The following is a 27,037-nucleotide window of genomic DNA, read 5'->3' as shown; positions in this document are numbered from 1 at the left end:
AAAACTTGAATCCAATGCAAGAGAATGACTTTACATTGAAAGTAAACCCTAAACTAAACCTAAACTACAAAATTTCATAACTAGAGAGAGATATAATGAAAAGGTACATTGAAAACTATAAAATTTGGCCAGTCTTTATTGGCCTCCAAATCCGTGCCAAGCCGGCGGCTTCGTACGAAGCCCCCTGGCTTCCCTTGATGGTGACTTTTTCTCCACTCAAAACTTTATCGTTACACTCAAGAAAATGCGTTTTAGGTCCAATCTGGCAGCTTCAGATGTCAAGCCGGCGGCTTCACTTAAGATCTGAGCTTGGATGCTAAGAAAAACATGTCCAGCAAAATGTTGACCTTTTGACTGAAGCTGGCGGAAAAATGGGGTTGCATCACCCTCTGATTTTCTCGCAGTACTCGATGCATTAATCTTTGGTAGTGTTACAAAGGTTAACAGTGTCGTTTACTTTTAATGCGAAAGAAACATCAATATGGATGAAGGAAGGAACTTTGGTAACTGAAGGATTATTAGCAGGAGTTGGACTGGAAATTGAATGGTTTTTTGGAGATATTTGTTCAAGGGTAGGATAGTCATTGCCATTGAGATTAAAAGGTATCTTTTGGGAGTTGTGTCGGTCAACCTGTGAAATGGACATGTCGTCAACATAACTATTCACTTCTACTCCTGCCTTATCTATTGATTTGAACATGCTTTCTTTGATATCATCTGCAACCTTTACACTATCTTTATCTTTTGCCTTTTAGGATAAAATAGCTTTTGTCACTTTTTCCATTGAGAGGTGGATGATATGACCAAAACGGATGGTTTTATTCGTGCGGTGTCGTTAGGCCGCAAGGCGTCAAAATTAGATGTGTAAGACCCAAATTATTATGGTACAGCAGTGTAAATAGAGTACATGAAGTGTGGGAAGCATTGTGTAATTAAACAGAGGTCAGAGTCTGCCCAGACCATGGTTTGCGCCGCGCAGGGGTAACTGTGCGCACCGCGCACTGCTCCTGTGCACATATTCCTTCTTTTTAAATTGAAGTTAAATGAGGGGCATTCTTGTCTTTTCACATGGGGACGAGTTTAGGGCATTAGAGGCCAGTTGTGTGGTGGTTGAAAACACATTCAACACTACACCAACCTCATCTTCTTCCTAAATTAAAGTTCTAGAGTGAGAAACACTTTGAGAGAGAGAAAGCTCAAATCAAGGAGGAAGAAGTTAATTTCGGGCCAAAGCGTTTGTATTAAAATTGTTCATCTAATCACTAGCTACGTTGTGATTGTGGTGGTATGCTCTAATCTTGAATTCCTTATTTTAATTTGTTTAAGGGTTTAGGTTTTGGGTTAGTGATGAACATAAAACCCATATTTGGTGATTTTGGGTGTTCTTGAGTAAGATTGGGGTCATGAGGACTCAAAGATGACTAACCTAGGGTTTTGAAATGGTAAATGAATTTATGAGTCATAATTAGTTAGTTAATTACTAGCACACCTAGTTATTAAGTGAATGGATGTTATTTAGGTTAGTGGATGACCCGAAATGGGTGTGTTGACTTTAAAATGGTCAAATGGGTAATGATTAACCTAGTTGAGAAAGATGGGTATGAAATAACCCAATTTAGTATTAGTTAGTGTTGTTGGACCTTAATCACTAGCTTTTAGTGATTTATGATGGTCTTAACCTTAAATGGACGGTTTTGGTATAAATGGGTCATTTAATGCATTTAAGTCATTAAATACACAAGAGTGAATTGTTGGTGTTTAGTCCAACTAGTTTGTGTGTTGATTGAGTACTTAATGTATTAGGTACTTTTCTTTGAAGCTTGCGGAAGTGTAAAACCGTCACCGAATCGTTAAGGAGAGTGGAATAATTATGCATGTATGTATATAATGTATTTATTTGTGTGGCATGAAATGTGGAGTAGTCGCGGTGTTAAGACACCACATAATACGTAACGAGTGGCTAGTCGCGGTGTTAAGACACCACTCCGAAAATTAATGGAATGTGGGGTAGTCGCGGTCTTAAGACACCACATAATATGTAATGAGTGGGTTAGTCGCGGTGTTAAGACGCCACTCCGGGATTTAATGATATGTAGGTTAGTTGCGGTGTTAAGACACCACAATGTCATAGAGGGTGGGTTAGTCGCGGTGTTAAGATACCACCCGGGGGATTAGTGATATGCGGTGTTAAGTACACTAATGGATGTTGCGAACTCCGGTGGACTTTGAAAGCACCATCTCCTTGTATGATTGGTTAACCATGGTTATATGTTGTAGTATAGCATATTATATTGTTCGTGTTATATGCTATCGTTTGTGCTAGCTCGCGATATCGTGGATTTAGCGTTGTACGTTGAAATGGTACGCTAATTTAAAATGCTAGCGTGTATGAGGTATTTGTGTAAGTGATGGCAAATAAGTAGATTATATATGTATATGTATAACTATTGCATTCACTAAGCGTTAGCTTACCCTCTCGTTGTTTACCTTTTTAGGCTCCGGCGCGGACAAGGGCAAAGGTATCCGTGTGGATTAGTAGTGGCTCTCGAGGGTTTAGCTTTTGGAAGATCGACCAATATTTGGGTAGTTTAACCCCCAAACACCATGCTCAAAGTGTCGTTTGGAATTTAAACTAATGTGGTCGAAACTTATATTTTATACGAAACTCATAATTCAGCATATGTGGGCCCGGTTTAGTAAAACTTATTTTATTATTGAAACGTGTTAGTTTTAACTATTATAATGTGATGTGAAAAGCATTTCATCTAAAAGTGTCGGGATGTGGGAGATCTTTAAGCGAAAAATGGCAAAACCGAACAGAAGTTGAAAGGCGTTGTGCGCGCCGCGCACAATAGGGGTCGCGCGCCGCGCACCCCACTGTATATAAAAAAACAATTTGTGTATTGTTTTCGGTTGGTTAACGGGTTGAGTTCTTACAAGTGGTATCAGAGCATGGTCTAAGGGATTTAGGCGACTTGAGATAGGTGCCTAGACTTAGACTTTATTGTGTATGCATTTTATACGGGACTTGTAGGAGACGGGTCAGAACGGGATTGGCTAATGCCTAGGGTTATGTGAACTAACCTTGCACTAATTGTTTTGTGTTATATTTCCAAACATCAAGCGAGATAGACGTTGTACTAGCAAGTTAATTTGACGTGCTCGCGTAACAATGACTAGCTACCATTGTTACGGGTTCAAATCGTGTCAAGCGAGTGATGTACGACGATTGTTGAGCAAGATGGGGCGGTGAGGTGTATACATGTATATGTCATGTCTTTTCGTTCTTCATTTAACCTATTCCGTTTTTTAGAATGAAGATGAGAAACGAACATGATACCAATGAAGGAGGCACGAGTGAGGACGCCGAGTTTACTGCCAAGGTTGAGGCCATTTTGAAAAGGCATCGCACGACCTTCCTTGAGGATGTTAGGAAGATGTTCTTAGATTCAATTGACGAGCAAGTAGTCAATCTAGTAAAGGAACAAGTGAAGTTAGTTCTTCACGAAGATAATGTTGGAAGGCGAGATTTCTATTATAAGAACTTCAAGGATTCTCAACCTCCCACCTTTGAAGGTGAACGAGACCCACTTAAGAGTTCCCGTTAGATCTCCGATATGGAGGGGGCTTTTCGTACTTGTGAATACCCTCTCGATAAGAAGACAAGGTACGAGTGTAGTATGTTAAGGGGCGATGCCAAGTTGTGGTAGGGTGCAAAAATCTAACTCTATGGTGAAGAGCAATGTATGGAATTCACGTGGGATGAATTCAAGGTGGAATTTTTCAAAGAGTACCGAACTTCGGCTGATCTTTCAAGGCTTAAAGACGAGTTGTGTGCTTTAAGGCAAGGGTCAATGGACTTGAACACTCTTAAGTCCACTTTCTTATCGAAGACCCAATTTTGCCCGGAGTATGTCGGTAATGATCACATGTTAAAGGAAGACTTCTATCGGATCTTGAACGACAACTATCAAGAGAAGATTAGTATAAACGCGGTGAAAACTTTTGATGAGTTGTTCGAAATGGCTAAGGGTTTTGAAGCGATCATTTTAAGAAAGAGTGGTTTTACCTTTGGCAAAAGAAAATTTAAAGGTTCGAGTCAATCGAACTTTTCAAGCAAAAAGAACAAGAAGGGTTCTGAAAGTGTTAATAGTGTGAAGAAGAGTGTTTCCGGAGGTTTTCCTTATTCTTGCCACAATTGTGGGCGAAAGGGGCATATGGCTCGTGATTGCACGAACTCGGTGACAACCAAACTCACTTGTTTTAATTGTAATAAAGAAGGACACCTGAAGTGTGACGACCCGGAAATTTCCGACCAAATTTAACTTAATCTTTATATAGTTTTGACAGGATAAGCAAAGTCTATAATGATGAGTCACAAAATTTTTGAACTGTTTCATGAAACCATTTAACCTTTGACTATTCCCGACGATTTACGAACAATTATTTGTAAATAAATATGTACAAGTGTATACATATATAAATGTAAATAATTATAAAATTTGGAAATAATAAAATTTAATCAATTGAATTAAGAATTATTATTATTAAGTATTGTCATTAAGAATTATTATTATTGTTATTATATATATATATATATATATATATATATATATATATATATATATATATATATATATATATATATATATATATATATATATATATATATATATATATCATATAATTAATAACATGTAATGTTGATATAATAAATTTAATTATAAGTTAAACTATAATTGTTATAGTAATATTATTACTACTCCCAATATTAACATCTATATTAGTATTATTAATATTATTATGAAAATGGATATGAATATAAATTATTATACTATTATTACCAATATTATTGTAATTAGTATTACTATTATTATCATATTATTATCATTATCATTATTATTATAGTTATCAACATTAATATAATAAAATAATATAATTTAATATGGTTATCATTAATAATATTATTATTATCATTTTTATAATTTCTTTTATTCTTATTAATATTAGCATCAATTTTGATAAAATTTTTATTAATATTATGAACTTTATATTTCTTTTATTATGGTAATCTTGTTAAAATTATTAATAGAATTATATTATTAATATTACAAAATTTCATAAAATAGATATGTATAAACAGATATATATATATATATATATATATATATATATATATATATATATATATATATATATATATATATATATATATATATATATATATATATATATATATATATATATATATATATATAATTATATAAATGCAACTAAATAAATAGATATATAGAAATAGATATAAAATGCACTTATATATATATATATATATATATATGCAGATATATCTGAATGAGAGTAAAACAGATAAATTTTTGTCTACTTACAGATTCTGTTCCAGGTCGATATCTATCTTTTTAATTTGTCTACTGAATCAAAATCATCTACATTGAAAGATTACAATTCAGTTTCAAGTCATTTTCTGCTTTCTATTATTTTATTTATTTTCAATTATTTTCTACTGATTTTGATTCCTTCTGTCGATGTCAATTGGCTATAAAACAAAATACAAGCGAATCATAATACTGTGGTAATTGTTAATTATCACATTATATAGGTTTACTACTTCAATTCATAAATGAAAACAGAAAAATCGAAGGAACTGACTCAGTCCCTCTGTTCTTTAACATTTTTATCAAATGCTCGATTTTAAATGAAATCCAAAAATCTAATAATGCAGAGTTGTTATAAAGTATTTAATCAAATTGTCTGTGAGTTTTCAAGTCTCAATTCAACGAATTGAATTCGAATTTTTAAGTCAAAGCTACATTTTTAAAAAGTCAAACGATGTGTTCTTCATGAAATTTGAACGTGTTTTGATATTTTGAGTTCAATTGATGAATTAAACAGATTCTATGAATGATTTGAAGAATATCTCGTGTGGAAGTAATATGCTAAAACTGTCCAAATTTTAAAATCATTAATCGAGTTCTTCATCCCCATCGTGAAGTTAACTGCTGTATTATTTAATTTTTTTTCTTTCTTTTTCTAATTGACTCAAATCACCAAAACCATCCATTTCTGTTTCATTTGTAATACCTAAACCCAATCCAAAATTCACAATTATGATTTGTTATGGCTGTGATCGAATAAAAGGATTGAAGAAGGGGAGCACATTTTGTACGGGTTAAATAGTTTTAGTTTAAGATATAAATCAGAAAAGATTAGACAGAGTAATGGTTTGATGGGATTTTGGTTTAGCGAGAGGTCGGGGGTTCGAGCCCGGGCGACTACAGTTTTTTTTAAAAAGCATGTTTTAAGGTAGTTTTTATTTTCAAATTTATTATTATTATTATTATTATTATTATTATGATTACAATTATTATTGTTATTATTAAGATTATTATTATTATTATTGTTATTATTGGTATTATAATTATTATTATTAGTATTATCATAATTATAAGTATTATAACCATTATTATTATTATTAGTCTTATAAGTATTATTAATATATTTATTATTGTTAATTTTATCATTTAAGTATTGTTATTATTATTATTGTGACTATTATTATTAATATTATTATTATTACACTTATCATTATTGTTATTATTATTATTATTATCATTAAGTATTAGAATTATTATTATTATTAGTAAGTATTATGAATATTAGTTATTACTGTTATTGTTACTAATATAAGTATTAGTTACCAATTATTATTATTATTATTATTATTATTATTATTATTATTATTATTATTATTATTATTATTATTATTATTATTATTATTATTATTATTATTATTATTATCATAACCCTAGTTACAATTATAATAATTATTATTATTATTGTTATTACTAATATTATTATCAATATAAGTATTATTATTAAGTAATATGATTATTAATATTATCATTATTAATATCAAAAACTACCTTTTTAAGCAGATAAATATTTTGTACGTAAAATATACTTATTACATATACTATAATTATATTAAAATTTCACATAACTATATATATAAAACCTATTAATATTATTTATAGAAATACTTACAAATAACAAACTATCGATTTTTAAATATAACATTTAAACAATTATGTACAATAATATTAACCATTTTGAATATTACACAAATTAAATATACATAATATATAAATTAAAGATATAATAAATAAATTTGTTCAGTTACGATTATATGTTTTAATATATATATACGAATGATATAGGTTCGTGAATCAGAGGCCAACCCTGCATTGTTCAGTTTCGTCATATGTATTTTTACTACAAAATATAGTATTGTGAGTTCATTTGATTCCCTTTTACTCTTTACATTTTTGGGACTGAGAATAAATGCGCTGTTTTTATAACTGCTTTATTAAATGCTTTTGAAATATATTTTTGAACTGCGAATACATGAGATGCTTTTATAAATGTTTGACGAGATAGACACAACCAAAACATTCCTCGAATGAATTATTATGCAGACAGAAGTTCTGTGGATTATTATTGAATTAGTTGGACGTTATAATTGCCACTAATTGTTGTGAATATTTTCCCCTGATTATTATTGCTTGGTAACCTAAGAATTAGAATCGGGTATGAACCTAATTCATGCGAATCCTAAAGGTAACTACCGGGTTTAACACCCCCACCCAGAATGTTCACTAGACGTAAGAGCTAGTGGGCGTGTTGTTTAGTAATTCAAAGTTTATATATTATACAGACGAGATGTTCTGTTTTAGGGATATTATTGATGAACATTATATGTTAAGGTCGGTTACCATGTTGAGCAATAAAATCGAAATGAATGTTATGTATCGAGAGAATGATTTTTATACACAGGTTATGTGTATTAGTTTTGTGCACAAGATATGTGCACAATTATTTAAAAATTGCGAGGCAACCTACGTGGGAGAAAAGGATACGAACCTACTCTGCTAAGCATTATGAAAAATGGTTTCGTACACGAGATTGGTATACTGTATTTGAATCTTGTGGTCTATCAAAATGATGAATTTTATTGTTTACGATAAACTTATGAACTCACCAACCTTTTGGTTGACACTTAAAGCATGTTTATTCTCAGGTATGAAAGAAATCTGCTGCTGTGCATTAGCTCATTCTAGAGATATTACTTGGAGTCATTCATGACATATTTCAAAAGACGTTGCATTCGAGTCGTTGAGTTCATCAAGATTATTAATAGGTCAATTATGGTTGGATATATTATGAAATGGTATGTATGCCATCAACTTTTGATGTAATGAAAGTTTGTCTTTTAAAAACGAATTGTAACAGACTGAAACCCGGACTAGTTGTAAGTTGCCTATTTTTGCCCTTAGGGTTTGTGCTTAGTCTTAAGTGCTTTTATTTTAATTATTTTATTAGTGTTTTATTATATTTGTATTGTGTCCAGTTTGTGACAAGGGTCCCAGAACAGGTTTGTTTATTTTATTTGGACCTCGTTTGGGTTACTTAATCCTGTGCGAAAGATATCAGATAACTGGTAAATACCCGTGTGTTGTACAGTGTGGGAATTAAACCCAATTATGTGACTAGTGTACTGTATTTTCTTACCATTTCTAGAAAATTCACTAAAACACCGTACCTTTATCCCTCCCACCTAACCAAACCCTAATCCTTAAACATTGATCTTAAGCTCAAATTGGTGTTAGAATCGTGTTTGTTATCGTTTACTGAGTCTATCAAGGTAAGTAACATGTGTTTTTGTGTTCAATTCGTTGTTAAATTCATGGTTTTGTGTGAGTTTTGTAAAAAGCTTGAATTTGTATCAAAACAAGTGATTTAAGTGTTGTTATGGTCAAAATGTTGTGGGTTTTGGGTCTATAACAAGTAGTGAACAAGTTGTGGTTGATTTTGGTGTTTAAAACGAGCTCTAGATCGAGATTTGAGGATTTCATCGTGAAGTCCGTAGCCTTGGTTCAGTTTCTGAGGAAGATGAACATAGTCGGCCGACTGTCGGTCGACAGTCGACCGACTAAGGGTGAACCGATCGATTGTTGAGTGAACCGACCAACTGAGATTTACCTTCGGCCGATTGATGTTATACCAAGTGAATCAACCGACTGGTAAGGTTAGTCGACCAGTTGTGTCGACAGTCGACAGACTGTCAGTGTCAGTCGACTGACTGTGTGTCCAAGGCAGAATGTTTTACCAAAGTGCCTTTTTCTAGCCGTTATGCTGCCCGTTTGTATTTTGGTGTTCAGGATGTAAATTTTGAAAGTGCACTAGTGTTAAGCATGAAAATTTTAGCGGACGCATTTTTTTTACTAATTTGCTATAATTCGCTGTTAGTGTGTCTAATCTTGATGGGAACACTATTCTAACTTGGTTTTTGCTATTCTCAGGAGATAAGGACAAGGAGGAAGCTCAGAAATAATAACTGAGCAGTTACTGGTAATTGATGAGTGGGTCTATCTATAGATAGAGTTTAAGTAGCATATCATGCTACTGTGGTCGACTCTTTTACCATGCATAGTGTAGGAATTGCCATGATAGAATAATATCATTTGCCTGATGTTGTGTATGAATTATGTGTACACTATGTGAATGGCACCAGTCGGGCCTAGGGACACTGGGGACTCGAAACCGTACCTAGGAGAGGTTAGAGTCTGTATGAGGTCAACCATGCCTAGGGGAGGTTGGGTCCATAGGTTACTGATTGTGGAGTGTAGTGTGAACGATGCATTCCCTGCATCTGGATAACTATACTGTGAATTAAGTAGCAGAGACTATCGGTAGACTCAGACCTGATCAACTGAGAGTCGCGTGCTCATACAAGCTGCCGATCCTCGTATTGTCTTATTGTATGCTAGTTGGTAGTTAGCAAGTGTTGTTGTTTGTATATAGCTTGTGTGTGGCTTAAGCTATATCTGTTAGATATATTCCATTCACTTAGCGGTGCGCTAATCCCCCACATGTTTCCCCCTTTGCAGGTTTAGGTACTGCTAGTCGGGATGGGTATGGATGCAGAAGACATGTTTGACAACCCTACTCTGATGTGGACTTTTGTTTAAATAATATTTTGTAATAATGTAACACTGTTATGTAAGCTTAAACTTAACTATACGGTTTAATGTAATGACGTGACTTATATTGTGTTTGTAAATAAAGTCTTCTGCTGTGTGTTTTTTAAAAAAAATGGCCGGTGTTACAAGTTGGTATCAGAGCATGGTTTGGCAGTAAATACGTGCGCGTATTTTGTTCCCAAACCCTGAGGCAAGTCAAACATGTCTGTGGGAGTGGGGGCTAAGTGAAAATAGGATATATGTGTGTTAGTTGTGATTGGACTAACTGTTATCCACTAAGCTTTTGTGTGAGATGTTTTGTAGCACAGGTATGGCTGATAGAAACGCAACTGGCCCATCCAACCCCGGAACATCCAGAGCACCAGAAGAGGATGTTGAGTCTGATGATGATCAGAATAGTTACATCCTTCAGTTAGAAAGCAAGCTAAAAGAGGCTGAAGACAAGATTAATGAGCTTGAATTAGCGAGACATTCTGGAAATGATGATACACCACCTGGATTCCCAACCGCTCAATCCCAAACTATACCTAATGTGCACCAGAACCAATTTCAGAATCAAATACCTAACCAATACTATATGCCACCGCAAAACACTTTTACTTACCAAAATCCCATGATGATGAACCCGTACCAAATGTAAATGTTTCATCAACCTTACATGCAACCCCCCAAAAGGTGTACTTATAAGAACTTCCGTGATTGCAAACCCTATGAGTTTTCTGGAAGTACTGATCCGACTGTAACTCTCAATTGGTTGCGAGAAATTGAAAGGGTATTTGAAGCTTGTCAGTGTGAACCTGAGCTGAAAGTAACATATGCTAGTCGACTGTTGAAAGGTAGGGCTATGATTTGGTGGGATTCCTTGATTTCCAGTATACCAAAAGAGCAAGTGAGTATGATCACGTGGGAGCAGTTTTATGGGAAGGTATGTGAACAGTATTGTAATTAGTTTGATATGAACCGAATCAAGACTGAGTTTCTTGAAATGAAGATGACACCTCAAATGACGATCGATGAGGTAGTAGCGAAGTATTTGGATAAATTGAGGTTTGTGCAACAATGGGTGCCAGACGAAGCGTCTTGTATCCAGCATTTTGTTAATATAATTCTGCCAGAGTACCGAACTTTCGTTAGAACAGCTACATCATTGTCTCAAGCTGTGGTGATGGCTAAGATGGTAGAAAGTGATGTTCAGGCTGTCAGGAATAGAATGTTTGGTAATGTGCTACAACAAGGTGGGCATGTATCTGTACAATCAGGATCTAAATCCAAGAATTCTGGGTTTAAATCGAAGGGTAAAAGTGGTCAGAGTAGTTCTGGATCTGGATCAGGTAAAGGGAATTGGTGTCACACGTGTCGATCTTCTCACAGTGGTCAGTGTTCTAAGGCTACAAGAAGATGCTTAAAGTATGGTGTGGTTGGGCATGAGTCTTTAGCATGTCCGTATCCGAATAGTGTGTGTTGGAGTTGTCATAAACCAGGGCATCGTGCAGTTAGTTGTCCGTCGAAGAGTGGTAGTTCCGGGGCAGGGTAATTGGCGCGTTCGGCATCAGCAGGAGGGTCAACTCCCTTGAGTAGGCAGAAGAGGAAGAACCCTCCAACAGCAGAGTCTAGAGCTTTTCAGATATCGGTTGAGAATGCTGTGGCAACAGACGAAGTGATCACCGGTATGTTTCTAATCAACTCAATACCTGCTCGCGTATTGTTTGATTGTGGTGCCAATAGGTGTTTTATGTCCCTAGATTTCTGTGCTAAGTTGAAATTACCAGTTACTGTGTTACCCAAGCCGGTTAGTGTAGAAGTAGCCGATGGTAAGATCACACTCGTCACAACATATGTGTCTGAGGTTTGTATAGAGATCGAAGGGAATTCTTTCCCGGTGACTTGTTTAGTGTTACCTATTTCTAGCTTTGATGTAGTATTAGGAATGGATTGGCTGAGCTCGCTTAGGGCTAATATTAAGTGCGATAGGAAAATGATTACCTTTCGTTCGACCGATGGAACCCGTGTTGTGGCCCGGGGGGAGCGGGGCGGGTATAATTTTCCGTTGATAACCATGATGAAAGCGAAAAAGTCGATGGCAAAGGGTTGTGATTCGTTTCTTGCATATGTGATTGATGCGAAGAAAGAAAAGAGAACAGTGGCCGATATTCCAGTAGTATCAGAATTTCCCGAAGTGTTCCCAGATGAGTTACCAGGTCTGCCGCCAGTAAGGGCAGTCGAATATAATTGAGTTGGTTCCTGGAACAACTCCAGTTGCAAAAGCTCCATACCGATTAGCGCCGTCTGAAATCCATGAAATGATCTCACAGATTCAAGAGTTATTAGATCGTGGGTTTATCCGACCGAGTTCTTCACCGTGGGGTGCTCCAGTATTGTTTGTTAAAAAGAAAGACGGGTCAATGCGTATGTGTATTGATTATCGTGAATTGAACAAAAGAAAAGTGAAAAATAAGTATCCATTACCTCGAATAGACGATTTGTTCGATCAGTTACAGGGTGCTTCATTCTTTTCCAAGATAGATTTACGATCTGGGTATCATCAGGTTCGTGTTGCCGAATCAGATATACCGAAAACTGCGTTCAGAACTAGGTATGGTCATTATGAATTTATTGTCAAGCCGTTTGGGTTGACGAATGCGCCAGCAGTCTTCATGGATTTAATGAATAGAGTGTGTCGTCCGTTCTTAGATAAGTTTGTGATTGTGTTCATAGATGATATACTAGTGTATTCAAAGACAGAGAGTGAACATGCTGAACACCTGAGACAGGTTTTGAACTTGTTGAAACGTGAGCAACTATTTGCAAAATTTTCAAAGTGTGAATTTTGGTTACGTGAAGTGCAGTTTTTGGGTCATGTGATTTGTGCTGAAGGTATAAAAGTTGATCCGACAAAGGTAGAAGCGGTAATGAATTGGAATTCTCCGAAGACTCTGACTAAGATTAAGAGTTTTCTGGGATTGGCTGGTTATTATCGCAGGTTTATCAAAGATTTTTCTAAAATAGCGGGTCCGTTGACTAAGTTGACTCATAAAGATGTAGCCTTTCGATGGACTGATGAACAGGAAAAAGCTTTTCAGATTTTGAAATAGCTACTGTGTCAGGCACCAGTGTTAGCTTTACCAGAAGGTTCAGACGACTTCGTGATATATTGTGATGCGTCATTTGCTGGGTTGGGTTGTTTCTTAATGCAGAGAGATAAAGTAATAGCCTACGCCTCGCGACAGTTGAAAGTTCATGAGAAGAATTATCCAGTGCATGATCGTGAAATGGCTGCAGTAGTGTTTGCTTTGAAACTCTGGAGACACTATTTGTATGGAACCCATTGTGTTATTTGTACAGATCATAAGAGTTTGCAATATATCTTCTCACAGAAAGAATTGAATATGCGTCAGAGACGGTGGCAAGAGTTGATCAAGGATTATGATTGTGAAATTAAATATCATCCGGGTAAGGCAAATGTGGTTGCAGATGCGCTAAGTCGTAAAAAGTCAAGTGAAAATGTAAAATTTCTTCGTTTGAATATAACTCCAGATTTGATTAACAGCTTAAGAACCGTTCAGGCCTGTGCTTTGGAGGACGAACATATTAAATCTGAACAAATGATTAAACGAAAAGTGGACTTAATTGATGACTCACGTGGACTAAAGACTTTAAACAATCGTGTTTAGGTGCCTAAGCTTGGAGATTTGAGGGATTTAATCATGACAGAAGCTCACAAATCTAGATTGACAGTACATCCGGGTAGTAATAAGATGTATCATGATTTGAAAACAGTGTATTGGTGGCCGACAATGAAAACAGATATCGCTCCATATGTCGAAAAATGTCACATTTGTGCTCAAGTGAAGGCAAAACATCAGAAACCTTATGGTTTGCTACGTCAGTTACAGATTCCAGAGTGGAAATGGGAACATATAACGATGGATTTTGTGACCAAACTACCAAGAACTCAGAAACGACACGATATGATTTGGGTAATAGTGGATCGTCTGACTAAAAGTGCTCATTTTCTTGCTACTCGTGAGATAGCTTCGTTAAGTGAGTTAACCGATTTGTATGTGAAAGAAATAGTTAGTCGACATGGTGTGCCGTTATCGATCGTTTCAGACAGAGATTCCAGATTTGTGTCAAACTTTTGGAATAGTTTTCCACAGAATCTGGGTACACGTGTGAATTTAAGTACAGCTTATCATCCTCAGACAGACGGTCAGAGTGAAAGTACGATACAGACTTTGGAGGATATGTTAAGGGCTTGTGTGTTAGAATACGGTGGTTCGTGGGATACACATTTACCATTGGTCGAATTCGCGTATAATAATTCACATCATTCGAGTATAGGGATGCCGCCCTATGAAATGTTGTACGGTCGTTGTTGCAGAACTCCGACTTGTTGGTTAGAAGCCGGGGAGAAACAGTTTGCAGGTCCCGAAATTGTTCAAATGACAGTTGAAAAAGTTGCAATTGCGAGAGAAAAGTTGAAAGCCGCTAGAGATAGGCAGAAAATGTATACTGATCCGCGTAGACGTCCGGTAACCTTTAATGTTGGTGAACGAGTGTATCTAAAAGTTTCATCGTGGAATGGGGTTATCAGATTCGGTAAATGTGGTAAGTTAGCACCAAGATTTATTGGTCCATTTCAGATCAGTGAAGTGTTGAATGATCAGACTGTGGTGTTAGATCTTCCACCAGAGTTAGCCGGTATTCATAAAACATTTAACGTGTGTTATCTTCGTAAGTGTACAGTCGATGATGAAACGCAACTCCTTCCTTTAGAAGATTTAAGTGTCGATTTGAATAAGAAATTGGTGGAAGATCCAGTCCGTGTAGTTGACCGAAAGGTGACTAAGTTGAGAAATAAAGAGATACCGATGGTGTTGATCGAGTGGAAACACAGTTTGGGTTCTAATCTTACGTGGGAAACGGAAGAGTTGATGAGAAACCGCTACCCTCATTTGTTTGACCAAGACCAGATTCCGAGGACGGAATCTCCTTAAGGGGGGTGGATTTGTAATAGACTGAAACCCGGGCTAGTTGTAAGTTGCCTATTTTTGCCCTTAGGGTTTGTGCTTAGTCTTAAGTGCTTTTATTTTAATTATTTTATTAGTGTTTTATTATATTTGTATTGTGTCCAGTTTGTGACAAGGGTTCCAGAACAGGCTTGTTTATTGTATTTGGACCTCTTTTGGGTTACCTAATCCTGTGCGAAAGATATCAGAAAACTGGTAAATACCTGTGTATTGTACAGTGTGGGAATTAAACCCAATTATGTGACTAGTGTACTGTATTTTCTTCCCATTTCTAGAAAATTCACTAAAACACCGTACCTTCATCCCTCCCACCTAACCAAACCCTAATCCTTAAACATTGATCTTGAGCTCAAATTGGTGTTAGAATCGTGTTTGTTATCGTTTACTGAGTCTATCAAGGTAAGTAACATGTGTTTTTATGCTCAATTCGTTGGTAAATTCATGGTTTTGTGTGAGTTTTGTAAAAAGCTTGAATTTGTGTCAAAACAAGTGATTTAAGTGTTGTTATGGTCAAATTGTTGTGGGTTTTTGGTCTATAACAAGTAGTGAACAAGTTGTGGTCGATTTTGGTGTTTAAAACGAGCTCTAGATCGAGATTTGAGGATTTCATCGTGAAGTCCGTAGCCTTTGTTCAGTTTCTGAGGAAGATGAACACAGTCGGCCGACTGTCGGTCGACAGTCGACCGACTAAGGGTGAACCGACCGATTGTTGAGTGAACCGACCAACTGAGATTTACCTTCGGCCGATGACAGTCGACCGGTTGTGTCGACAGTCGACTGACTGTCAGTGTCAGTCGACCGACTGTGTGTCCAGGGTAGAATGTTTTACCAAAGTGCCTTTTTCTAGCCGTTATGCTGCCCATTTGTATTTTGGTGTTCAGGATGTAAATTTTGAAAGTGCATAAGTGTTAAGCATGAAAATTTTAGCGGACACATTTTTTTACTAATTTGCTATAATTCGCTGTCAGTGTGTGTAATCTTGATGGGAACACTATTCTAACTAGGTTTTTGCTGTTCTCAGGAGATAATGACAAGGAGGAAGCTCAGAAATAATAACTGGGCAGTTGCTGGTAATTGGTGAGTGGGTCTATCTACGGATAGAGTTTAAGTAGCATATCATGCTACTGGGGTCGACTCTTTTACCATGCATAGTGTAGGAATTGCCATGATAGAATAATATCGTTTGCCTGATGTTGTGTATGAATTATGTGTACACTATGTGAATGGCACCAGTCGGGCCTAGGGAGACTGGGGACTCGAAACCGTGCCTAGGAGAGGTTAGAGTCCGTATGAGGTCAACCGTGCCTAGGGGAGGTTGGGTCCATAGGCTACTGATTGTGGAGTGTAGTGTGAACGATGCATCCCCTGCATCTGGATAACTATACTGTGAATTGAGTAGCAGGGACTATCGGTAGACTCAGGCCCGATCAGCTGAGAGTCGTGTGCTCGTACAAGCCGCCGATCCTCGTATTGTCTAATTGTATGCTAGTTGGTAGTTAGCAAGTGTTGTTGTTTGTATATAGCTTATGTGTGGCTTAAGCTATATCTGTTAGATAAATTCCATTCACTTAGCGGTGCGCTAATCCCCCACATGTTTCCCCCTTTGTAGGTTTAGGTACTGCTAGTCGGGATGGGTATGGATGCATAAGACATGTTTGACAACCCTACTATGATGTGGACTTTTGTTTAAATAATGTTTTGTAATAACGTAACACTGTTGTGTAAGCTTAAACTTAACTATACGGTTTAATGTAATGACATGACTTATATTGTTTTTGTAAATAAAGTCTTCCGCTGTGTGTTTAAAAAAAAAAATGGCCGGTGTTACACGAATGCAATGTTTGTAAAATGTATCATATAGAGGTCAAGTACCTCGCGATGTAACCAAATTTAATGTATTCGTCTAGATGGATTAAGACAGTTGTTAAAGTTGGTATCAGAGCGGTGGTCTTAGCAAACCAGGTCTGCATTAGTGTGTCTAACTGATAGTCGTTAGGATACATTAGTGAGTCTGGACTTCGACCGTGTCTACATGTCAAAATTTTTGCTTATCATTTTTGTCGGAAATTACCTGCTTATCATTCTTAGTCTAGACACATCTTATTGCATTGATTGCATGAATAGTGTATAGACAAAAATTCAAATATTAGCGTATCTGCTAATTCATATATTAGCATATCTGTTACTGTAAACTTTGCCTGACATATTCCGTAAATCCCTCCGTAAGCTATGAAATCTTTTGTTCTATATATATATAATTAGAATACCATCCGATAGCCGAAAATCATTTCATATCGAAAAATTCTTTATTCAATCGTACGAAATTGAACTCGCCACTAGTTCAAGTCCCTCAGATTATGACATGGAGTCCCACTCAAGCTCCGAAAGCAGTGTGACCAGAATGAATTCAACCAATCAGCCATCTCCAATTCATCTGATGGGTTCGTAGTCGACTTAATCAATGGAGACGTGAAGAAGGCGATCCCTTCTATCCACCATATTTCCCTTTTGGCGAAGAACCTGAAGCATTTACCGACGAACCTGTCCTAAACATCATATTCACCCTCATTGCCAGGATATCTCACAACAATTATATGATATCCCAAATTCTAAACCTTATTCATCCGCTCGTTCCGACCGATAATCATCCCGAAATAATGGAAGAAGTCAACTAGCTTCGCGTTCGAGTAATCAATTTAGAGAACATGGTGCAAAACCTACCAGCTACAGCAACATCCGCATCCCACACCTCGACATCACAATCTGTACCTCGAGCATCAACGTCGTACGCACCATAGATACCAAGGAGTACTAATAAAAATCAACGATGAAGTATTGATTCATAACTTCATTAGAGAACTATTAGGCGGAAATTATGTAATCTCTAAAGTCTTAGAGATTATGTATTCTACATATCTGTTCTACATCAATTATCTTTGTTCTACAGTGTAGTGACCCGAACTTTTCCATGATTATCCCATGATTATATATTAAATGAAATTTATATTTACATGATTAAATGTTTCCAACATGTTAAGCAATCAAACTTGTTAAGACTTGATTATTTGAAATGAGTTTCATGTAGACAGTTGACCACCCAAGTTGGCCGGCGATTCACGAACGTTAAAACTTGTAAAAACTATATGATGATATATATATATATATATATATATGGATATGTATATAGCTAACATGATATTATGAAAAGTAAGTATCTCACAAGGTATATTAACAATGTGTTATATACATAAAATGAGACTATTGAATTATGAAACTCGAAACGATATATATAACGATTATCGTTATAGCAACGCCTTACTAAATACATATGTATCATATTAAGATATATTCATTTTTGGTGATTTATGTCACCAATATGATTTAAGTGTAATGTGATTAGTTTGTTAACCAAAATAACCTTGATAAATATCGAACAAGTTTAGGAAAGTGTGGAGTGCAAACTTGTTTGAACTTATCGTAATTATGACAGGGGTTCGAGGGCAGTGCCCCCAATAGTAGGGTCCAAGGGGTGGCAACCCCTGGCGGGGTCCAAGGGGCAGAGCCCCTGGCTAGGGTTGAGCTGCCAGGTCAGCTTGGAAACTTTCAAAAACAACACTTACATGTAACGACTAACGTTGACTTAACGACTCAGTTAAAATGAATATACATGTAGTGTATTAAGATGTATTAGTACACTTTTGAAAGACTTCAAGACAATATCAAAGTACTTCTACTTAGCAAAAATGCTTACAATTACATTTCCATTCATTTTCATCAACAATTATACTCGTAGTTATTCCGTATTCGTACCCGTATTATACACAGCTTCTAGGCATACTTACTATGGGTATATACCAATAGGAACTAGCATGGGATTCCACTCTTGATTATGTCATGCATGAATAATCAAATTTAACTTCTACCATGAACTAGTCAACTAACTGGAACTCCTTTTAACCCCACTCACCACTCACCATTCACCACTCACCAATCAATCCATTTCACTACCAATTCTCTTTTTAATTCTCTCTAAACACACACACACACTCTCTTAGGAATGAAATTTCCAGTAAACTAATCGCCATCTTCATCAAAAATTACTTCAAGAATCAAGCTATAATCATCATAGGAAGAACACTTCAAGAACACTTCGAAAATCCTTTCAAGTTTGCTAGTTTACTTTCAATCTTGCAAATCCATTCCAAGTAATCATCTATGATCAAGAAACCTTTGTTAATTACAGTAGGTTATCTTTCTTATTCAAGGTAATATTCATATCCAAACTTTGATTCGATTTCTATAACTATAAACTATCTTAATTCGAGTGATAATCTTACTTGAACTTGTTTTCATGTCATGATTCTACTTCAAGAAATTTCAAGCCATCCAAGAATCCTTTGAAGCTAGATCAATTTTTGTCACTTACAGTAGGTTTACCTACTAAACTTAAGGTAGTAATGATGTTCGTAACATCATTTGATTCATATATATATAACTATCTTATTCGAAGATTTGAACATGTAATCACTAGAACATAGTTTAGTTAATTCTAAACTTGTTCGCAAATAAAGTTAATCCTTCTAACTTGACTTTTAAAATCAATTAAACACATGTTCTATATCTATGTGATATTCTAACTTAATAATTTAAAACCTGGAAACACGAAGAACACCGTAAAACCGGACATACGCCGTCATAGTAAAACCGGGGGCTGTTTTGGGTTAGATAATTAAAAACTATGATAAACTTTGATTTAAAAGTTGTTCTTCTGAGAAAATGATTTTTATTATGAACTTGAAACTATATCCAAAAATCATGGTTAAACTCAAAGTGGAAGTATGTTTTCCAAAATAGTCATCAAGACGTCGTTCTTTCGACTGAAATGACTACCTCTTACAATATTGACTTGTAACCTATATTTCTAACTATAAACTTATACTTTTATGTTTAGTTTCATAAATTTCAGTTCATTATGAAACCATAGCAACTTGAATCACTCAAAACGGATTTAAAACGAAGAAGTTATGGGTAAAACAAGATTGGATAATTTTGCTTGTTGTAGCTACGTGAAATTTGTAACAAATCTATACAAAGCATAACTTAACTAACTTATATTGTATTATACATGTATTCTAACATATATTATGTAATCTTGGGATACCATAAACACGTATACAATGTTTTGACATATCATATCGACCCATCTATATATATTATTTGGCAACAACCATAGACACTCTATATGCAGTAATGCTTGAGTTAACTATACAGGGTTGAGGTTGATTCCAAAATAATATATATACTTTGAGTTGTGATCTAGCCTGAGACGTTTATAAACATGGTCGTGGATTGATTCGAGATAATATATATTGATTTATTTATGTACATCTAACTGTGGACAACTAGTTGTAGATTACTAACGTTGGACTGCTAACTTAACAAACTTAAATCGTTAAAACATAATAAAACATATTGTAAATATATTTCGATCATACTTTAATATATATGTATATATTTGTTATAGATTGAATCGACCCGTGGCCAAGTCTGATTTTTGACGAAGGAAAAATCTGTGAAAGTGAGTTATAGTCTCACTTTTAAAATCTAATATTTTTAGGATGAGAATACATGCAGTTTTATAAATGTTTTACAAAATAGACACAAGTACTTGAAACTATATTCTATGATTGAATCATTATACCAGATATCACCCTTTAAAAAGCTTGGTAGCCTAAGAATTTAGGAACAGACCCCCAAATTGACGCGAATCCTGAAGATAGCTCTATGGGCCTAACGAACCCCATCCATGTTATGGATGCTTTAGTACTTCGATTTTATATACAGATGAGTGTACCTGTATATTGGAGATATTCTAGATGCATTTATTAATGTCGGTTACCAGGTGTTCATCAAATGAATAATTTTTATGCAGATTGCATGTTGTTTATGAGAAATGGAAATATGAAATCTTGTGGTCTATTATTACGAATTGATAAATATATAGGTTAAACCTATAACTCACCAACATTTTTGTTGTCGTTTAAAGCATGTTTATTCTCAGGTGATTATTAAGAGCTTTCGCTGTTGCATGCTAATTTATGGACAAGAGTTGGAGTCATCATGCTTGTATAATATTGTTTAAAAACTGCATTCGAAGACATATATTGTTGTGTAATATTATTGTAAACCATTATGTAATGGTCGTGTGAAAATGCTATATTTTAGATTATCATTATTTGATAATCGTCGTAATATTTTAAAGATTATGGTTTGTTTTAAAATCGAATGCAGTCTTTGAAAAACGTCTCATATAGAGGTCAAAACCTCGCAACTAAATCAATTAATATGGAACGTTTATAATCTATATGAATGGGACATTTCAGTTGGTATCCGAGCGTTGGTCTTAGAGAACCAGAAAATTGCATTAGTATGTCTTATCGAGTTGGTTAGGATGCATTAGTGAGTCTGGACTTCGACCGTGTTTTCTTTAAAAATGATTGCTTAACAGTTTTTGTTGGAAACTATATATGGTTAACAGGTAAATATTATGTGATATATTAATCTCTTAACGTGTTTGATATTATGTGATAGACGTCTATCTCTAGTACAAATCCCATCGAATCACCTAATAATAATGAAGAGTCGAATATAAATTGGGAAGACTCACAAATTCCCGTAGAGGAACCGGAAGAAGAGGAACTGGAAGAAGAGGAACCGGGAGAAGAGGAACCAGAAGAAGAGGAACCGAAAGAAGAGGAACCAGAAGAAGAGGTTCCGAAGGAGGAAATATTAGGAACCACAGAAAAATAGTTAAATAAAAGAAAATCCTCAACCAATAGACCGAAGTTAAAAATGGTCAATGGTGTTTCCGTCGAGGAAATAAAATATTGGGAAAATTACTTATTTTCTGATGAATCGTATTCCGATGAGGATTCCAATGATGTTATAGAAATTACCCTGATCTAATTTGAAAAGGCAAAAGAAAATAATAAGGGAAAAGGCATCAAAATAGAGAAACCTAATCCCAACCCCGATGACCTCTATGTTAACATGAAATGTCCCGATGGGAGATACCGTCAACACCCGTATTTCTTAAGTTTTAGCTATAACCCGGGAACATCTAAGCCACCAGGTTTTTCTAGGCCATTTGTGAAAAGAACGGCTCGTATTAGGGGAGTACCATATATCCCTAGGAAATTAGCGAAACAAACCAAGTCCGAAGAAGAAGAAACAAGTGAGTCGGAATAAAGAGTTGTAATCATTCGATGTAATATATGTAATATAGTGTTCTTGTGCTTTTATGATAAATGTAAAAATTGCTTGTATTGTTTGTTAAGTATCTTTTATGAATCTAACCCTCGTCTATTTTTACAGTATAAAAACACAAAATGGATGTTAAGGATAGACAACCGAAAATTTTAGAAGACCTAACCGGGGACATGATTGATGAAATCTTGTCTAGAGTCGGTCAGAATTCATCGGTACAATTATTTATGGCAAAATTAGTTTGTTGAACATTTGAAAGACGTTCCAAGCATGCTTTAGTTTATAAGAGGCTTTCTTTTGAAAGATGGGGTATCTCACATTGGGGAGACTTTAAGTTACGCCGTGTTTTCTTTAAGGCATTAAATGCGGGAAACCCAGATGCAATTTTACGCTACGGGTTGAGAACCTATTTTGACTCCACATATCCCAACATAAGACTACATTCTTTAGAAAGAGCTTCAAACATGCAACATAAAGAAGCATGTTATGTTTACGGGTTATTGATGTTCGCTTCTTACCAAATTGAGAAAAAGAACATCGGATTGCAACTGTTAAATAAAACATTCCCACAAGTAACGGGCTCAATAGTTGCGATGAGAAATAAGGTTTTTAGATTGTTACGGGGCTGTTGGGCATTACGTAACCCCCGTCCTTTTGAAAACATTACTACATGCTGTTTTGTCAACGGCCACAACGGTTATGTTCCACAAGACCAAGGATGGGAGATTGTATTAATAAAACCAGAATGCATGACTTGTTTCTGGACGTATGAATTACGTGTCTTTATTGCCTTTGCTGAATGACTTGCGTATTAACTAGAATTATCTTCAAAAATGTCTTGTATCAAAGTTATTGTGTGCTATATTTCATGATATATGTAAAATAGCAGTATTGTAAGTTTGTAAAATTTTGTATATAAGTTTGAACGCGAAATATTATTTTCAGTTTATCATATAGAATTGTAGTAGTTGAATTGTATAGTAGCTACTAAGTATGAAGTTAACGGGTAGGTACTACCCGAATTAAAACTATAAAACGCTAATATGAAGAAAAAGCTTTTATAAATAAGTTCATATTATGCTACAAAATGTTATTGACTACTCTTGAATTTAATATGATTAACTCAATTCTTTTGGCTATTTTGAAGGAAATGGCACCGACGACTCGTCAGAACTTGAACATGAGTGAGGAAGACTTCCATGTTTTCCTTGCTGCGAACATAGCCACAGTGCAGGCCGCAATGCAAAATAACAACAATAACTCTGGTTCTAGCAGTGGAACTAATTCCACAAAAAATTGTACAAAGAATTCACTGCCTGTAAACCTTTGGAATTCGATGGAACCGAGGGTCCAATCGAATTAAAACGGTGGACTGAAAAGGTTGAATTGGTGTTTGCCATAAGTAAATGTACTGAAGAAGAAAAAGTAAAGTACGCTACGTATACCTTCACAGGTACTGCGTTAACATGGTGGAACACCTGTCTCGAGCAGGTGGGACAAGATGCTGTATACGCATTACCGTGGTCATCATTCAAGCACTTGATGAATGAGCAGTACCGTCCCTTAAACGAGATCAATAAGCTCAAGGCAGAGCTTAGAGGATTACGAACGCAAGGTTTCGACATTACCACGTACGAATGATGATTCACAGAGTTGTGCCTATTGTGTCCAGGAACGTTCGAAGATGAAGAAGAGAAAATCGAAGTATTTGTAAAAGGGTTACCGGAAATGATTCAAGAAGATGTGAGTTCACACGAGCCCGCCTCTATACAAAAGGCAAGTCGAATGGCTCACAAACTCATAAATCAGATTGAGGGAAGGATTAAAGAACAGGCGGCCGAAGAAGCCAACATGAAACAAGTCAAGAGAAAGTGGGAGGAAAAAAATGACAAGGGTCACCAATACAACAACAACAATTACAACCACAATTGCAACAACTATCCCAATAACCACAACATCAATCGCAATAACAACCGTCCCAGCAACAACAACAACCGTCCCAACAACAACAACAATCGTCCCAACAACAACAATAATGACAACATGAGGCAGAAAACCAAGTGCTTAAGGTGTGAGAAATACCATTAGGATAATTACTGTAGAGAGTTATGCACAAAATGAAAAAGAATGGGTCACAGTGCTACAAAGTGTGGAATCTATGGATCGAAGATTAACAGGAGTAAAGGAATAAATAATGTCGAAACATTTAATGCCGCCATTACTTGTTTTGGGTGCCGAAAGATGGGCCATTACAAAACTGCATGCCCGGATGAAGTAAATAATAATGGCCAAAACTGTAGAAGAGTCTTCAACATTAATGCGGTTGAAGCGCAAGAAGACCCGGAGCTTGTTACGGGTACGTTTCTTATTGAAGATAAACCTGCTTATGTTTTATTTGATTCGGGTGTGGATAGAAGCTATATGAGTAGAGATTTTTGTGCTATTGCCCATTAACGCCATTGGAGAATAAATTTTTACTCGAATTAGCAAACGGTAAATTAATTACAGCAGATAAAATATGTCAGAATCGAGAAATTAAACTGGTTAGCGAAACGTTTAAGATTGATTTGATACCAGTAGAGTTAGGGAGTTTTGATGTGATAATCGGCATGGACTGGTTGAAAGAGGTGAAAGCAGAGATCGTCTGTTACAAAAATGCAATTCGCATTGTACGAGAAAAAGGGAAACCCTTAATGGTGTACGGAGAAAAGAGCAACGCGAAGCTAAATCTTATTAGTAATTTGAAGGCGCAAAAACTAATAAGAAAAGGTTGCTATGCCGTTCTAGCACACGTCGAGAAAGTACAAACTGAAGAAAAGAACATCAATGATGTTCACATCGTAAAAGAATTTCCCGATATATTTTCGAAAGAATTACCGGGACTACCTCCACACCGATTTGTTGAATTTCAAATAGATCTTGTACTAGGAGCTGTACCAATAGCTCGTGCTCTATACAGACTCGTACCCAGTGAAATGAAGGAACTCCAAAGTCAATTACAAGAACTTTTAGAGCGTGGTTTCATTCGAACAAGCACATCACCATGGGAAGCTCCTATTTTGTTTGTCAAAAAGAAGAATGGTACATTCAGGTTATGTATCGACTACCGAGAGCTGAACAAACTTACCATCAAGAACCGTTATCCACTACCGAGAAACGATTTATTTGATCAACTACAGGGTTCGTCGGTTTATTCGAAGATTGATTTACGTTCCGGGTATCATCAAATGCGGGTAAAGGAGGATGATATTCTAAAGACTGCTTTTAGAACTCGTTACGGTCATTATGAGTTTATGGTTGTGCCGTTTGGATTGACTAATGCACCAGCTGTGTTCATGGACCTCATGAACCGAGTGTGTGACCATATCTTGACAAGTTTGTCATTGTTTTCATTGATGACATACTTATATACTCAAAGAATGATCAAGAGCACGAAGAACATTTGAGAAAAGTGCTAGAATTGTTGAAGAAGGAAAAATTATACGCTAAATTTTCAAAGTGTACATTTTGGTTGAAAGAAGTTTAATTCCTCGGTCATATAGTGAGCAAAGAAGGTATTCAAGTTGATCCGGTAAAGATTGAAACCGTTGAGAAGTGGAAAACACCAAAAACTCCTACGCATATACGCCAATTTTTAGGATTGGCTGGTTACTACAGAAGATTCATCCAAGATTTTTCCAAAATAGAAGAACTCTTGACTGCATTGAGGCATAAAGGGAAGAAATTTGAATGGAAGGATGAGCAGGAGAAAGCATTTCAATTGCTAAAGAAAAAGTTAACTACGGCACCTATATTGTCACTGCCTGAAGGGAATGATGATTTTGTGATATATTGTAACACCTCAAAGCAAGGCCTCGGTTGTGTATTAATGCAACGAAAGAAGGTAACTGCTTATGCGTCTAGACAATTGAAGATTCACGAGCAAAATTAAACGACACACGATTTGAAATTAGGCGCTGTTGTTTTTGCATTAAAGACTTGGAAGCACTACTTATATGGGGTCAAAAGTATTATATATACCGACCACAAAAGTCTTCAACACATATTTAATCAGAAACAACTGAACATGAGGCAGCGTAGGTGGATTGAGTTATTGAATGATTACAATTTCGAGATTCGTTACCACCCGGGGAAGGAGAATGTGGTAGTTGATGCTTTGAGTAGAAAGGACAGAGAACCTATACGGGTAAAAGCTATGAATATAATTATTCGTACTAATCTTACTACTCAAATAAAAAAAGCGCAACAGGGAGTTGTAAAAGAAGGTAATTTAAAGAATGAAATACCCAAAGGATCGGAGAAACACCTCATTATTCGAGAAGACGGAACCCGGTATAGAGATGAAAGAATTTGGGTACCAAAGTTTGGAGATGTGAGAGAAATGGTACTTGGGGAAGCACATAAAACCAGATACTCAATACATCCCGGAGCGGGAAAGATGTACAAGGACCTCAAGAAACATTTTTGGTGGCCGGGTATGAAAGTTGATATTGCGAGATATGTAGGAGAATGTTTGACGTGTTCTAAGGTCAAAGTTGAACATCAGAAACCATCAGGTCTACTTCAACAATCTGAAATCCCGGAATGGAAATGGGAAAACATTACCATGGATGTCATTACCAAATTGCCAAGGACTGTAAGTGGTTATGATACTATTTGAGTAATAGTCGATCGTCTCACCAA

Source organism: Rutidosis leptorrhynchoides, chromosome 1, assembly GCF_046630445.1.
Source record: "Rutidosis leptorrhynchoides isolate AG116_Rl617_1_P2 chromosome 1, CSIRO_AGI_Rlap_v1, whole genome shotgun sequence".
Taxonomy (NCBI): domain Eukaryota; kingdom Viridiplantae; phylum Streptophyta; class Magnoliopsida; order Asterales; family Asteraceae; genus Rutidosis; species Rutidosis leptorrhynchoides.
This window is presented reverse-complemented; position numbering follows the sequence as displayed.